General features: G+C 38.4%; 1 long non-coding RNA gene across 2 annotated transcripts in view; it reads right to left on the reverse strand.

Annotated features, from left to right (window-relative positions):
• Nucleotides 1-17,552, reverse strand: part of LOC137163194 (uncharacterized) — a 30,741-nt gene extending 13,189 nt beyond the window's left edge. Inside the window, exons 1-2 of one of the 2 annotated variants that reach the window (XR_010922649.1) lie at nucleotides 17,456-17,552; nucleotides 15,394-15,470 (exon numbers count right to left, since the gene is read on the reverse strand). This is a non-coding gene — a long non-coding RNA (uncharacterized lncRNA). The remainder of the gene's footprint in view (nucleotides 1-15,393; nucleotides 15,471-17,455) is intronic. The other variant, XR_010922650.1, reaches the window with a different exon arrangement.
• Nucleotides 17,553-17,770: the final 218 nt, after the last annotated feature.

A 17,770-nucleotide genomic window follows, 5' to 3' on the forward strand; every position in this document is an offset into this window, starting at 1 on the left:
CTTCCATATCATTCCTATTGTAACAATATTTATATTCGTACTGTACTGTGAGCCATCAGTAGGGACTCTGCCAAATATAAAGGGCTTGTCTACACACAGAAGTTACACTGGCTTAACTAAAGATATGATGTTCAACTGATTTAGTTAAACTGGTACAACTTGGGGTGTGAAAACTCTTATATCAGTATAAAACTGTTTATTAGAGTTTAGCTTGCACAAGATGGACTGATACAAACTTGGTTCAAATTGGTATAACAGAGTCCACACAAAAAATTGCATTGGTTTTAATAAAGCAGTTTAACATCACACCTTTAATGAAACCAGTACAATATTGTGTACAGCAGCCCTAAATATTTACAAAATAAGACCCTAAATCAGTGTTTCTCAACCTGGGGGTTTAGAGGGGTCGCAAGTGCAGAGCTGGTATTGGGGGTGGCAAGAAAGGCAATTGCCTGGAGCCACAGGGGCGCCATGAAACTAAGTTACATGCCTCAGCCCCATGGGGGTGGGACTCAGGCTTCAGGGGTACAGTAGTTTGGAAAGGTTAAGAACCACTGCCCTAAATAATCATTGCAGATAAAGCCAGAATGGAGGACGCATACCACATAAAAGCAAAGTGACTGGACTGACATGCTTGGCATATATCTTGTTGGAGAAAATCCCTCCAATATTGCTCCATCTCCTATACTCCCTTTCTACGTAAAATGGTAGATAAAGTAGTAATAACCATACGCTGCATCTGCTGACATCTTGGACTGTTCACCAACAGGCTTTAGACGGGGACAAATCACAGCGGCAGTCCTATTAGTACTAATGGATGGATGACCTCATCGTAAATGCATAGAATCCAACTCTTCCAGCCTATATGAAGCCTTTATTTCAGACAAAAAACAACCTACTAGAGTTCTTAATTTCAAGTTTAAGAACATGAATGAAATGATGATTCCACACCCCATTGTCTTTACACCAAACTTTGATTTGAGTCATTGCTTAATTTCCCACCAATTTTTACTGCACTGCAGAAGTCTTGATACATAGTTTTTATAATTGCAATTATTTCATCTGGACCTCCATACGATTTTGCTACTTTCCATGATGCTTCCCTCCAAACTGAATCAAATGTCTTTGTAAAATCAGTTGAAGTAGCAAACATGTGTAATCCCCATTTTTACTTTTTTTCCTATGAACTGCCAGAGTGTGAATATCTGATGAATGCAACTTCAGTCTAGTGTGAAGCCACGCTGTTCCTCACCTACTACCTCTTCTAAAACAGGCCTTAATCTGTTGACAATTACCTTCATCATGATTTTTCCTTGTATTGATAATAAGTTTATGCCTCTATAATTACTCGGATCGGCAAGATCTCCTTTCTTCAAGACAGGTAATTATTGTCTTTAACATGTCATCTGGTACCTCCTTTTGGTCCCATACCATGTTGTGTATTTTTTCTAATACCTTGGTAGTACTTGTCCCACTGGCTTTTAGTAGCTCAGCTGTTATACTGTTTATTCCTGCAGTTTAGATTACTACTCTATGGTCCGGAAGCAACTGCATTAAATGAAACAGACCTCAGAAGGTGGGAGGCAGTAGAGATGACCGTTCTTCAAAAGATGGGAGGAGTGAAGTGGAATTATTTTAAAACAAAGAAGTTTTTCAATTTGCACAACTTTTATTGTCCCAGATCATTTATTTGTTATTTTTAAAGTGAAAAGGTTAGTCATTATGCTTATCAATGGTCTCTTCTCTCAGCAACAAGGCACATTGTACATCATACTGATGTTTCCTTTGATGATGATGCTGGGCCACTGTCTAGAAGAGTGAAACCTTCTTTCATTGCCTCCTTTGTGGGCTAATAATGTTTTTTTAATTGAAATATGTTTGGTTTCTTTATTGTTTCAAATAAGTCCTACCAGGGTCAGAAAAATAAGAGCCTGTGTAGCTTTATTTTCTGAAAATGCAATGCTTTTTCCTCTTCTTGCAAGATTTCAACTCTTTTGGCTTTGGAAAAGAAATCACTGTGGAAAAAGTACTTTTTTGAAATGATGACCTAAACAAAATGTTATGTCTTTGTAGAAAACAGGGACATTTGAAAACAGATTTAACTCCTTTGTTCATTGCTCAAGTAAGTTTGAATTCTCAGATTCTTAGACCATTAATCCAGCCCCATTTTTATTTTTTGAAAATGAATATTTCAGAAAATGAAGTATTGTATTTTAAAGTTATTTTAAAAAATACTTTTTCTTCCCATTGTACGTTCCAGCTTTGTGATAATCTGCATGATAACTTGACAGTTTATGGCTTTCCCTCATGAATATTTATTTGCACAAGAAACTCCAATATAAATAAACTTCCAAAATTATGGCTCAGAATGCTATTGTGAAGCAAACTCTCCTTAGAGTGGATTCATATTCATCACAAGTGATATGTAATGGTCCAAATTTAATTGCACTGGTATAAAACTGGAGTAACTGTTTAATTCCACTCTGAGTTTCCCAGTGTGCAGAGAAACCATGCAGACTATTCCCCCAGTGCAAAGAGATGACGGCAATGAACGTTTCTCCTGCTTGATCTTCTGTACCAAATGAAGGGCATCACAGGGACACACCTAAGGATCAGTTCCTGTGCTCAGCATTGGCTATGCAGATTGAAAGGCTCCTTGTGCTCATAGTTGTGTGTGTCTGTGCTATGCACGCATGCACCAGAGAAAGAGTTTTCACAATCTGAGCCTATTCCTGGGAATACATAGTGTCAAATTGTGGGGAACGTGTAACCAAGACAGAACTAAATCACCTTTTCTTTTCTTCAGCAAGTCTTTAATCCATGTGAAAATGTTCCTATCCAAGCTAATCTGGAGAATAAGGTTTGATGAGCCACTGTACCAAATGCTTGACAAAAACCCAAACATATTACAGCATTTGCTTTCCTTTCATTAAATCAAAAAATAAAAATAAAAATCAGAACTCTCAGCCAACATTTGTCCTCTCTAAATCAAGCTGTTTATCACTCAAATATCTGCTATGCTCAAGGGGCAGGATTGTGCTGTTCCCTCTAAACGTGGCCATGCAATGAAGAGGGAGGGACTAAGGAAATTCCTCCTCTTTGTGTGGCTCACATAAAGGTAGCCCAAAATTACAGTCCTTGTGCTCAAAGAAGATTGGCATTATTACCACATTGCTGTCTACATTGGGTGCATGGTGCCAGGGTGAGCAGAGTCATAGCTATGTACCCCATGCACACCACGCTGGGGAAAGTATGCTGGATTCTTTGCATGATATAGTAACCTGCACAATACACATGGGATCTTGATGATTCCCCTTGAACACTGCACCTCTATGCTAGCCTTTTCCTACATGCTGTGTCTTAAAGGCAGAATCTAACCCTAAACGTGAATTTTCTCTCCCAATACTTGGCCATTTTTTTAGCAATGATACAAACCAGAGTTATGGGATGATATTTGCTGAGATCATTCCTCCTTGACTATCAATGCCACATTACTTTTCCTCCAAACCTCTGGTACCAATCCTGATTTCTACAGCTTTTAAAAATCAATTGTCATGAGGTACATTAAGTTAATTTACTGATTCCTTTAGCACCTTATAATGTACATCATACAGGCTGGATACATTGTTTGTGATCACATTTTCCAGATACTCTTTTAGTCAAGAGCTACTTTCAGAATGACTTTTTAATCGTCCAAACATCTCCATTTTTCTTGCTGATGACAGATTTTAAATAGGATACCAATATTCCATTGACTTTTGGGTCAGTATTAATTTCATCTCCCTCCTCATTTCTTAATGGACCTGCTTTCTCTATAGTAGGTCTTATTCCCTGCTATTCAATTATTCAATTCCTTCTTCTTCTCATCCACTCCTGGAAATACTGCTGAGTAATTTTGTTTTTAATGCTTTTCTTCTTTCCCTGAAAACTTTATATGAACTCTCTTGTTCTCTCTTATATGGACTTTCCTATTTATAGTTAACTTGTTTTTAGTTAGAACTCTAAGGTTCTTGAGCAGTGCCTTCATGCCTTTCCCTTGTTTGGTTTCTTGCCTTCTCTCCAGGTCTGCAAAATTTGTGGGAGATTGTTACAATGATTATGAGCAAGTTCTGATTCTAGCCAAACCTCTTACATAGCCATATATTGTAAAAATACACCTTGGGATAGATTTAATATTTACACCGAATTTAGTCACCAAAATTTTGACTTTCACAATTATCTGATGAAAAACAATGGTGAAATATTTGTGAATATTTTGGGGGAAAATTTCATTTCATTTTTCAACCAGCTTTAGTAAATAGGGTTTGCACCTATAACACACTGTAGGAATGAGGAGTAGGAGCACTGCCTCAGCCAGGGGCCCACATGCATTATCTCTGACAAGAAGTCAATGTGGCTACTCACATGCTTCAAGTTAAGCATATACTTAAGTTCTTTGTTAGATCAGGGTCTGAATACTCAGTCAACATCCTAAGGAATTGAGCCCATATTACCTAGTATAATTACCTCTAAGATGGAGTGCATGTGGCAATTTAATGCTTGATTCAGTAGTTCCAAATTTAAGAGAACTATCCACATTCAGGAGGGCAGAATGGAAGTGATGGTCATCAGGGCTGTGAAGGAATCATCTATAATACCGAACATAAATTATAGCCTGTGTGCATGAATTAATCTTTTCTGAAGGCAAATTCTTGAATGCATGAGGCATTGTGGTATCTTACTCTCCACAATATATTTTACTAAATAATTTTACTAAATATTTCTGAAGCTCAAAAGAAATGTATTGCTGTTGCCATTGTATGTTGCACAACTCAGTCTGCCTGGAAGGTGACAATTCTTTACCATCAACCTTGCAGGGCTGGTTTTCAGACATGAGTGAAATTGCTTCTTTTGTGAAATTTACTCATAGATTGAATGGAGGAGTGGGATGATCTCAAATAACTTCAAACACTTACTAGAATGAAATTATCTTCCCACTTATCTTTCATTTCTCCTTATGTCTCATGTTCTCTCTTTCATAGAATATCTTTCAGTCTCTCCTACATTGTATATGTTTGCAGATGGAAACCATCCATTCATGCAGTGACTATTTGCCACGACACTCCTTATCGTCTTCCCTATTTTAATTATTATTAGGACATCATATTTACACATTCAGCATAGGAATTTTGGTTTTTTCCCAGAATTAGAAACTTATTTTTGTATATTTCAGGTGGAGGACAAGTTACATGAAACGCTGTGTATATTTCTATATAATCTCATCCATCTATTTTCTAGATTTTTTCATTTGCATTCCTTTTTCATTAAAAAGTTTAGCAGACATTTTACAGTTTGGGGAATTTTAATATATTTTATTGTGCATGAGAACATATTCTAATAGTTGCTACTCGTGCCTTCCTGTGTTACAAAAGTGTCAGTACTTGCTATAGTTAAAATGAATATCCAAAAGTTTCTATATGAAGTTTATCTAAAGCTATCCAAGCCAAATTAGGATGGAAATCTGACTAGAAACAGTCTCTCTTGTGAAATGTCCATATTCCAGCTGAATAAGAAGCGTCTCTTCTCCCATGAGATTTCTCCTTCCTGTCTCAGCTTACACCTGGAAGTAACTGAAAATTGCAAACAGACCATAACTACTATATCAATGTTAAATGTAAACAGGAGTTGGCTTAGTTACCTACTGGTGAAGGTTCTGATCATCCTTTGGGCACTGCACTTGGTTCAAGAAAACACCTGATGTAACAACCCAAATTGTCAGCTTTCTCCCTTTATAAAATATTTTGTTATCATCCGTAAGAGAATAAATCCCCTAGATAAACAAACAGCACAGACAGCATGGGTAAAAACAAACTTCACAGGTTTTCCTGCCCAGCCAATATTCTTACATGTTTTATGTTATGGCCCAAAGTACATTAACAGCAAACTATGACACATGTAGACGTGTGAATTTGAGGACCATTCAATATTGTGAATTTTCTCAGTTTATCAGTTACAGAAACATCTCTGCTAACTTTGTGCTGTGAAAATTCAGTGTTCAATAGCTTTACAATTTCTCAGCTCTTAAATGGTGTGGAGTACTCTAAATGGTTGCATATTGAGCTTCAGATACACCCTGGTTCAGGACTGGTGTGTGTGTGTGTGTGTGTGCGCGCGCACGCGCGCACAAAAGAGTGAGAGAGAGTCTTGTGCTAGTTTATATTTTAATTGTTTCACCATTTGTTTGAATGGCAATTTAGTTCCATGGATTAAAACACTGTAGGTTTTCAAGATGTCACTAGTACTATTATAAAGCAGACAGAAGCCAAACGTATAATGAGAGAACAGAGAAAAAACCTCATATGAGAGCACTAAGATGTAGGGCCAGATCCTCAGATAGTGTAAATTATCATCAGTTCATTGATCAACATACACCAGGAGAAGATCTGGCCCATAACATTTAAACTTTGGAGCTTTCCCCACTTTCAAGTCCTCAGAAGCTGCAAGAGACATGGTTGCATGGAATGTATGACAGCTCCATGACCATAATATAATCCTCCCAAGGATTATTGATGTATTTATAAAATACGATAAACCATATTGCCAGTAGGAGTAAAATGACAGACTCATTCTTTATGAGGACTTAATTACAAAACACACCTTATGCTGGTAAAGAGATTCGAGCAGGTGAATTGATTTAGGCCAGAAAAGTGAGAAAAGTAACCTGAGGATCTGAGACATCCAAGCAATAGTGATGAGGCGCACTCAGATGAAAGTCGGAGATTATAGTCAGGATTTCAGACATCACATAGTAAGGCATCAGGAGACATTTATTAAGACTAGGGGCCAAATTCTCTCCAATGTAACTCAATGCACTTCAGAGTTACATAAGAATTTGGTCGCAAGTATCAGGGTGAAAATGAGAAGACATGATTTCTTTTTTGGTGTATAATTCCTGGAAAGAACAAGTTGTGCCCGGCTTAAAGAGAATGGATCTCACTTAACTACACCTTATTGTTGACAGTCTTCTTTAGTTTGCACTCTTCAGCAAATATGGTATTTTGGAGGACATTAAACATTCTGGGAACAACGGAGTCTATTCAAGGTGATGTCTCCAATTGCAGGTTAAAGTAAATTCAGGAAAATTTAACTGGGAGTATATGGGTGAGTGGAGAAAGGGAAAAAAGGAGTATATGATGACTGGCATTAAAAAGGGAGGTGTAAATAGGAAAAGAAAAGAAAGATAGAAATACGATGATAGGAAGAAGAAAGAGCCAAGATACAAGGGAGGAAAAACTGAGCATGAGCAACAGAAAGAGAGACAACCACAACAAGGTAGCAGAGAACTCAAAGTAACAAAACTGTCTTCAGCTAAATAACTGCAGCAGATATGTAACCTTTTCCCCTTACCTCACTGAACCCTCTGAATTGCAAACTCTGCCCATGCCTCCGCCCCAATCACCTCCATGGAGGGTGAACTTCAAAGCCTATATGAGCCATTTAGGTTGAGATTTTCAAAAGTGCCTAAGGAAATTACTGATTGATTGATATTCAGTGAGAGGCAAGATCCTACCCTAAGCAACTTTGGCAATCTCAGCCTTAAATGACAACTATTAAACAAGGTAACTTCTTTTTTTTTTTGCTCTTAAAAAGAAAAACTAAGAAAATGAAATACAAAAAACTATGTTAACATTTGACATAAATTAGAATGAATGTTACAAAAAGCAATTTGAAAAGTCAGGAAATTAGAATGCTAAAGGGCCTGACTCTGCTCTGACTAATACCAGTGTAATTCAGGAGTAACTGAAACCAATGTAATTACAACAGTGTAAGTGAGATGAGGGGTGTCATTTAGGTGTGTGGAGGGCATCTCCCCCTCCTCCAGTGCTTCATATCATGTTCTTGGACTGGCAGGCCTGGGTTTCAGATGTTGCGTGGCTGAGTTAATTACGACTCGAGATTGTCAAATAACAGGATCAACTGGAATTATTTCATCAAAGATTTTCAATCAGAGATTAGTACAGCATTATACAGAAAGAATAGATATATTACCAAGCTTTGCTGTCAGACCGAGAGCTGGATCTGTGTTCCTCCTTCACTGAATCTGTAGGGACGCAGCAGATTTAATTCCCCCAAGTAAGTTCCCATACCAGTGTCATTATATAGGGTTTCCAAACAAAGAAAACCTAATTTACCGAACGAAACATGGTTCAATGTCATTTCTATACATTCTCAGTTTACCTGATTTATGTATGAAGGTATAATTATTTACAGCTGAGAGGACTAAAAAGATAATATATTTCAGTGGATCTTTCTTCCCCCATAATTATTCTTTCCTATCTGCTGTAACAATTATCCCTTATCAGTTTCCCAGGTTTATATATGCTTATGTAAGCATATTATATATGTGTAAGTATATATAAGCCTGGGGAACTGATAAGGGATAATATATAGATTACGGGAATGGTTTCCCAGACTATCTGGAGTTCTATAGACATAGAGGTACTCAAAATTGTTAAATACTGTCTAACACATAGAATTCCTGAATAGGGTTACTTATCGGTCAAGATCAAGAGTTCCGGGCCTTAGAATTCAGCATACTCTTTGTTAATGTCATAAAGATTTTAAAGAATAGTTAATATATAAATCAAATATACAGAAAATAAAGGACTAACAGGATTAAGGATTTTCTAACAGGTACTAACAGGAGCAAAGCAGGAAGAGACCTACTCCTCCTCCTCTGTGGCCAGCGATGGTGGATGCCCCAGCAGGTCCCTGTCCATGGAGATGGCTGCCAGCACCAATGCATGAATAAAGTCACTGAGAAGGGCAGAAAGTGCAGAGCAGTGGGGGGCACATGGAGGCATCACTGCAGTGGGGAAGTTGCAGTCCCTGCTCACCAATGCAGAGCCACCCTGGTTCTGGAATGCTTTGGCGGCTGCCCCCCAGAAACCACTCAGCACCTTTCCCCTCCCATCGCAAGCAAACAAATGAAGCCAGCGATTTAACCTGCAAGTGGAGTAGAGAACAATGTGCCCAGCCACTTTGCAGCTTCTGCAGTGTCACAGCAAGGGAAGGAGGAGGGAGATGGCAAGGAGGATAGGAGTCAGGTTTTTTATATTTTCTGATTCATTGTATAAACAACCAAGAAAGATCATCTTAATGGAAGACTTTGGGACACCAATGATAAACCCGGCTGAATTATTACAAATATGGTCACACAAATAACCTTTACAAAACCTGTAATTATAACAGCTTGCTAATTTAGCCACATTCTGCTGCTGGATCCATACAGGCACCTGTAGCTCATGCATTGTCCTGAAGAGAGGGAAAGAACAGTTCAGCAGGGCTCAGCGCCTTTGGGATGAATGGGCTATATCTGCATCTACCCACCTAGCATTCCTGAGAGAAGCAGTGAACAGGAGTCTGTGGGAACCTGGGACATGCCTGGCCTCCCATTGCCAGATCAATGAGTTGTTGCTAAATGAGGCACTTCTCGATTGGATAACACACTATAACCCACCTAGCACAGTGTCTTTCCTCCTGTCTCCTGTCAGTGAAATCTGATATAAAGCCACTGAATAAGGATCAAAGTTTTCAGAGTAAAATTAACTCATCACATTTCACAAAGTATACTGCTTGTATTTAGGAATATATTTGACAGTAATCAGTCATTCGAACTAGTCAGAACATTTCTAATAATTTTTTAAAATCAAAATATGCTGATTTGTCAAATATGAAATATTTTGTGGAGATGTATTTTTATCATTTTCCATGGGAAGGTTTCTGAAATCTAGAATGAGAGAGAGAGAGTGTGCGCCAAATAAAAACTTGACCTTTTAGGTTTGAAAATGGATGTTTTGCACAATTCCATATTGCAAAATCATCTGAAAGGTTTTCTTTTTTTTCCCCCAACATGAAATAAATAAAATTTTGAAATCTCAAAAGTTGTCACGAAATGTTGTTCTCTATCTACCTCTACTAGTAATCAAAATTATTATTTATGTGCAATGTAGATGAGTAAATGCTATTAAGAGAACCTGAACCATTTCACTGCATGATTTCTTTTGTGTTTCAGCTTATTAAATTTAATATTGCACCGATATAGCTTTTTGCACTCATTAGTCGTACTGACCTCATTTTTATGTATCTCATAGCTATTACTTGAATTATTTTCATAGTTAGGAATCTCTTCTCACATAGCATCTTAGTCTCTGGGTTTGGGAGACAAGAGAATTCATGCCAGACAAATTATTTTCTTGTACAATTTGAAATTCTGTGGATCTTAGTCCTATAGAATTAGGTCAAGCTTAGATCTTGATCTGCCTTTGAGTCAGTCTATTAAATAAGTTTCAGAAAGAAGTTTTGGTTTCTCTTCTGTCTGGAATAGTGCAGCTGAACAAAGTCTGCACATTATCTCTAAAAGGACATATGTTCAGGAAAATTGAGCACATCCTGTTGCATTTGCTTTAATAAAGGCACTTGATACCATATGCAGGGGAGTTATTTATTTTGTTAGGAGGGGTCTATTTTGGGATTGTTGCTTCATGACTTGTAATGAATAGGATTTGTCTGGTAGGCTCTTTTTTCCTCACAAGGCTAATATTCCCACTGGGCTTATGATAGAAGATGAACCTACCAAGAGCAATGTCACTTCTGAGGCAAAAACTCAAACTGTTCAAAGAACAGGAGCAAATGGAGTTGCTGAAATGTCTGGCAATGTTCAAAAGGACATCTCTCCATTGTGAGCTCATTCTAAATGAGAGGGACATTATAGTCTGGAATGTACATCCGTTTCAGAAAGGAAGAGGGACTAAAGCACAGAAAACATCCCTTTGAATTGGTGGTGGTTTTCTTTAAAGCAGAGAGAAACTGAGAAAGAAAGAGGATGTTGTTTCTTAGGCCCAAAACTTTTACTGGCTGATTTCCCTCACTGAAATTATGAATAAGGCAGAAAGGAACAGACGGGGTGAGAGAGTGCATAAAAACAGAGCAATTCCTAAAACAAGTCTCGAATCACAAGAAACTGACTGAGAATGCTATATTGGGGTCTACTCATGTGTTTACACCATACCAGCAATGTTAGGTGTGTACTGTAGTCTTTTCCTCCAGTAAAATTTTCTATTAACTTTTAATCTGGGGAAGATGACACAGATATGAGGGACTCCCTGGTCATTTTTATTTTATACTTGTACGTGAATTCAGCACTTTTGAAAGATGCCAGATGGATGGACTTGGGAAAGGAAGTCCCATTTAACCAGAGAATATCCATAGCACAGGCCCAAACTCAGTGCATCTTCTTGCATTCTGCTGATATGCAGCAGTGCAGCACACAGCTCCTATTTCATGCTGCTTTCTTGTCTTCCAGAACGGAATCAGACTTTTATTTTTAAATATAAGTCTCTAGCTGTTCGGGTGGCTGAAATAGCTTTGAAAATGTGAGCTGAATTTAACTGATGCATCTGCCTGCCTTTGCAGAACCTGAATCAATAGCTCTGAGAGGTGTGAACTGCCCCATTCATATCAGTGGGTGGTAATGCAATGCCAATGATAATACTTTAAATGTCAGCGTTTTAATTAACTCTCTAGTCAAAGCCTGTATGAAAGGAGAGGAGGGATTACATTATGGAGGTCTGCACATTCTGTGATGAGTGACAGCACATTTTGGCATTGAGTGGGCTTGGGAGAGCACCATTCATTTTTTCCCCCCACCCACAGTAAACAAGAATCCAAGCTCACAATGCGTAGCAGAGCTCAGTGGAGCATCTGAACTCACCAAGATCAATTAGAGGGGGAACCAAGGTCAGTTAGCCCACGAGATATACAAGCCACACTGAGGGGAAGGCAAGGCCAAGGAGCACAGCAAAGCCTATAAGTCTATTCACACCCCAGCAAGGAGGGACTGAGTCCAAAGAACCCAAAGTCAGATTCCAAAGTTAAAAGGGACCATTGTGATCACCTAGTCTGACCTCCTGTATAACACAGGCCATAGAGCTTCCCCATCATAACTCCTAGAGCGTATCTTTTAGATAAACATCCAATCTTGATTTAAAAATTGTTAGTCATGGCAAATCCACCACAACCCTTGGTAAATAGTTCCAATGGTTAATTACCTTCACTGTCAAACATGTATGCCTTATTTCCAGTCTGAATTTGTCTAACTTTAACTTCCAGCCATTGGATTGTATTATACCTTTCTCTACTAGATTGAAAAGGCATTATTAAATATTTGTTCTCCAGGTAGATACTTATAGCCTGTAATCAAGCCACTCCTTAACCTTCTCTTTGTTAAACTAAATAGATTAAGCTCTTTGAGTCTATCAGGTTCAGGCCTGTTTTCTAATCCTCACTCATTTTACCTACATCCTTCTTGAATTATGGGCAGCAGAACTGGACACATGGTATTCCATTAGTGGTCAAACCAGTGCCAAATACAGTTACTTCTACTCGAGATTCCCCTGTTCATGCATCCAAGGATCACCTTCACTATATTGACCACAGCATATATATATACATAAATGAGTTACAATCTATGATTTCAAAGATGACGGTTGTAGAAATCTGTCAGCCCAGAACATCTTTTAGGACTAACTCATGTTTACCGGGGGGATCTCTGTTTCTGTTTTGTATCTCCAGCCCTGTGAAAGTCCAAACAGCAAAAGATGAAAAATTTTCTTGTCAGCTACTTTTATTTTCCTCTTCCAGAATTCAAGATGATGGGACAAGCCCTTTTGCAGGTAGTCTCTGCCTGGGCATGAGGGGGCAATTAACGAAGTCTTTGTATTGTGATGTCCTACATTGGCCTATTTAGTTTTGATGGACCTTCTTGATGGGCAGGAGATGATCCCTCCTAACTGGGTTCACAGTTTCAGAGCAAACATTTTTTACAGTTACAAAGCAAAAACTTAAATATTACCCTACAGCACGTGCTAAGGGAATTATAAGTGAGATTAATGCACGTAGCAATTTACAAGCATTTTGTAAGGTCTAAACACTAAACACGTTGTTATTAGTCCAATATCCACCTTTACCACACTAACACAGGGGAAACAGACTGGTTTCCAGCGATGAATTTGTCAGTGTTTGGCTGAGGCCTAAAACCTTGGCAAGAGCCGGCACCTGGTCTACCAGCGTCACACTCTCATCCTCCATCCTCTCTTCTCCACTCCTGTTGTTTGTTAACGCTTACTTGTTGTATTTTCTCTTATATTAAGGTTAGATCTGGCAAATGGATCTGCCTGAGCACACTCTGCACCCACACAACAGGGTCCAGGTGAGCCCAGCAGGCTGCCCATGCGCCACACATTGAAGAAATAGAGCCATAGATTGTACGTTCTCCAGTGCAGGTTTGCACACCACCTAGTACAATGGAACTTCAATCCTGACTGAGACCTTTTAGCTACACAGCAGTACAAATAATAAATAATAATTAACAATGAAATTACACTAGTGCAACTGAGATAAGAAACTGGTCTCAGAACTTTATCTAAACCAATCATCTTACACAGCTTGGATAGCATCACGACAAACAGTTGTGCCGGTAACTCACTTTAAAGCATATTTATCAGAACGGTCATAGTTTCAGTGAATGACACAATAAAATAAACAATCCAAGCAGTCTGTTGAGCTGACCAAAACAATAACACTAGTTGAGAGATACTTATAGCTCAAGTCAGGGGTTTTGCAGTGGAGATGAAGAAAACAAAATGACTCTCAACAGGGAGCACTGAGTTGTGAGTGACAAGTTGACTAATAAAACAACACAATTGACCATAATAATCAGCTGCACCCAAACACCACATGATCATGCTGGGGACAGACGATGGAACAATAGAGCCTAGAAGAAGCAAGGACTTTCTGATGGGGAAGACCTTGGTGGAAAGAACAGGTGGGCATGTGAGTGCTTCAATTTATTGGTAGATGGTAGTGACAGCAGGGAAGGAAGAGAACTGGACCAAGAAGCACTTAAAAGGATTGGGGGGAGGATTTCTACAATGTTTATATACACTGTTGCTGTTTTTCCAAAATGTTCCTGTTTACAGATTCTGTGACAAGATTTTAATTATATATCCTTCTGGAGAAGGGCAGGGACAACTTAGGATGTATTGACGGAGAGGTGGAGTGTCCAAGGGAGAGGCAACACAGGAAATTGAAGTTGCTCTGAAAATATTAAGAGATGTTGGCTCCAGACCAGGAAGCAGGGATACAGAGGAAATGGGTCAAAAAGGATTTAACGTGTCCGAGCAGCCCAAGAATACACTTAAAATAAACCATCCCCTGACTACATGGGTGTAATTGCTAATTTCTTTCATATATATTCCTATTCCTGGTGTCTCAGTAGTTTCATACATATTAAAGATCTACTGTACTTTCATATACAATACCTCAGTGATGGGCGGGAGGGAGGGGGGGGAAGCCCTAGCTGCAAATGGAAAAGCAGCACCATCAGACTAAGGGCACAGATAATTGTTGTTATCTGAAGCACTAGCCAAGAAGACTACTAAAATAAGTCTCCCAGGTGCCCAGTCTATTAATATGGAATACCTTTTATGTGAACAGATGGTTCTAAGTTTGGCTGATTCTTCCAAACCTTTAAAAACATCATGACAGAATTGTGTGATGCTGCCTTATTTCATTTGTCTTTTTTTCCCCCTTTTTTTTTCCTAAAAGGACACTTCCAACTGTTGATGAATATTCAGGACATTAAGCAAACAGAAGGGCATTACATTTTCACTTGACATATTTATTTTTATCTATATCTAGATAGATCCAGATACACATATTAAAATATATAAATACATTGAAAAAAATATGTATATCTTCCATGTTAGTTATGGGACTAACATGATAAGATGTCCATGTATCAGCGCCATGATTACTTATTTATTTAGGGTGAGGACTATTTCTTGCTAGGTATTTGTACATCGCCTGCCACAACGGGGCTCCAATACCATTTGGGTCCTTTGAAGAATATAATAAATAAAATAACAATGATAGCTAACAACAATATAAACTCCCATGGAAATCAGTGAACAAACTATATGCCTGTAAACTTAATACATTATTCCATCCTGATTCTACATCATAGCATAAAAACATAAGCTGCAATAGACTGCTGAGCCAGCACGGAGCCCCACTGAAGTCAATACGGCCCATGCACTATCAATTAACAGGATTAGGGCCAGAGTCAGTAGCAGAAAACATATAGCTTTCGCCACTATGGTCTAGATAAAATTGCACAGGCATTCTGGGTGATTGGAGCAATAATTCCATGTACAGTCCTCCTTCAGCTATTTCCCCCCTTTTTTGGATTAAGCAATGGTTCAATAAGAGCAAGCTTTACGAATATGGTGACTACATAATCAGTGCATTACATTTTACTAGTTACAGCTACTGAGTCCTTATTGTGAACATTACCTATTTTGTGTTAAGTAACGATGATGTGCTCAGGGCTGTACAAAACTCCATCCATGAAAACAACTGCAAATGTTAGTCTGAAAACAAGGAAGTTGTTTTTTGTTACTGTAGCTTGCTTTTCAAGTGTATTTAACAGTGCTTTGAGAGACCAGGAGACAGAACCTCTATCTACAGAGCAAATACCACACAGGGAGTATCAGTACAAGCCCCACTGATGTTCTGAAGCACCAGCTCTCAGGCTGAGATTGATTCAGTCTCTGTACCAATTGAAACCTTGGCCTCGACGCTAACACTTCCCACAGTGCAGCATATTGTGACAGTATTTTTTGTAACGTGAACCTTCATCCACTCATATTACAGAACAAAAAGCAAATTAATTTGCTGTAATTTTCTATACCCCCATGCTGCTATTTGTGTTTAAACAACAGCCTACTCTCTCTCTACCCAGCTTCTCTTTGTACTTAGTCCTCCAGGGAAGTCATCTTACTGTTACATTAATGACGCTATAGTTAATTTTGATTTGGCACTTCCATACTCAACTCCTGTTTTCAACAGCTTACAAAAACTGTTTTTTGGACTGAAAATTTCTTATATTTGGTCTTAGCCAAGATCTGTGTGTAATTTTGAAAACTCTTTTAAAAAGTGAATATATTTTTATAGACTATTTGGATGGAGGTGGGGCATTTTCATTGTCAGATTTTGCAGATGGTTTTATTAAATTCTTGGATCTCTCAACTCAAATGTAGTTGTCCTTTAAACCTTCAAACTTGGCACTAAGATGATGGGCAAGAGAAAAACTTTTGGAAATTAAAGTTTTCCCGAAAACTCTTGTATTAACATATTTTGAGAATTTCAAAGACACTAAGATCTCAGCTGATACAAATGTACACTTCTGCAATTGAGTGACAGATCCTTCCCAGGCACTGACTATCACACAACTGTATACTCAGACTAAAATAGAAATGCTCATACTTGTTTTTGATAGTAGTGGTTCCATAGATATCAGGTGAAGTTAAAAGAAACCATAAACTGTTGGAAGGTATGTTAAAGAAACCTTTATGCAAAGGTCCAGCTAGAATTCAGAAAATGACCATGCAATTACAAGAGTACTTTTTAAAATGTGATCTACGGACCCAGACTTCTTACATCAGACTTTTTTTCAGTATCATCTATAAATAAAACAGTTAAATCCAGGAGCTGAACAAAAGTTTGGAGTTTCAAGTTACTGCAGCTCAAGTATAACCAATTTCTGAAACAAAATTTGACAAGCAAACTCAAATAAGAAACAAAGAAACCAAACCTTATAATAATTTAAGACATTAACTGCAGATGGATGATCAACGGAAAAACCCAAGGTATCTCCACACATAAAATCTGATTATCAAGATTTTTTTTCAGGAAATATTATTGGATTCCATACAAGGGACATTGTGTCATAAGAAACAACATGAGGTCACAAAAATACTAAATAGAGTCCACAGGGTCTACTTGGATATTAATAATTTTAAGATCAGAGTCTTATTTTGGCTAAGTGTGAATGCTGCCATTGAAGACAGGATCAAGTGTAAAATTTGCAATAAAATAGGAAGGAACCACTGACAACCAACTGGAAGTCCTGATTGCCCTTAATCCAGAACTGGTGAGATCTCTCTCTTTGGATTAAATGTGAAAGAGAACCTCTTATTAGTGGACTAACACTCAAATGGCTTGGAAATTGAACTGTTGCTCAACACACTGAGTAGCTATCTGATAACACACTGTAAATTGCAGTTATCTCATGTTATATTAATTCTAAACAAATTAAGAATCGATCATGGCCCACAGTACAAGAGTGATTCATTTAACAATTCTCTGGATATTTCAACTCAACCACAGTTCAAACCTTCATTCTACAGACTCAAAGTCCCCATTGCTTCAGCCTCTACGCACTTTGTGATCTTAATATCAGAGGACCTTAAGCCAGCACCTGAGCAACTGGTAAGATGCTGCTGTCTTCACAATATTATGGCACCACTAGCTTTGTAAAGGGACTGCTCATTGCAACAAAAATAAGTCTACTTACATGACTGCAGGCTGAGAACGTGCTGCTTTATTTAACTGCACCACAATAGACTTGAAGGAAACTGAAACTCTAAAGAGGAAGTAAGGGAGGGGTGGAGCATGGCAACATCCCATAATACTCGGAATAATCCAGTTAACCCCTTGATGACCCAGTTTTAGTAGACCAGGCTGGCAGGTGGGGTTTACAGACTTCTAAGGTGCTTGTGCACTGAAAGAGAGCAGATGGTGGCAATATTCACTCTTTCCTGCAGGGTGAATGCCTTTAGGGTAGAGGGCCAGGCTGATGCAGGGAGATGAAATTTATATCTCCTGGCAC

The sequence above is a fragment of the Emydura macquarii genome, unplaced genomic scaffold (genome assembly GCF_026122565.2).
Source record: "Emydura macquarii macquarii isolate MOO-44397 ecotype Brisbane River unplaced genomic scaffold, CSIRO-AGI_Emac_v2 contig_2481, whole genome shotgun sequence".
NCBI lineage: Eukaryota > Metazoa > Chordata > Testudines > Chelidae > Emydura > Emydura macquarii.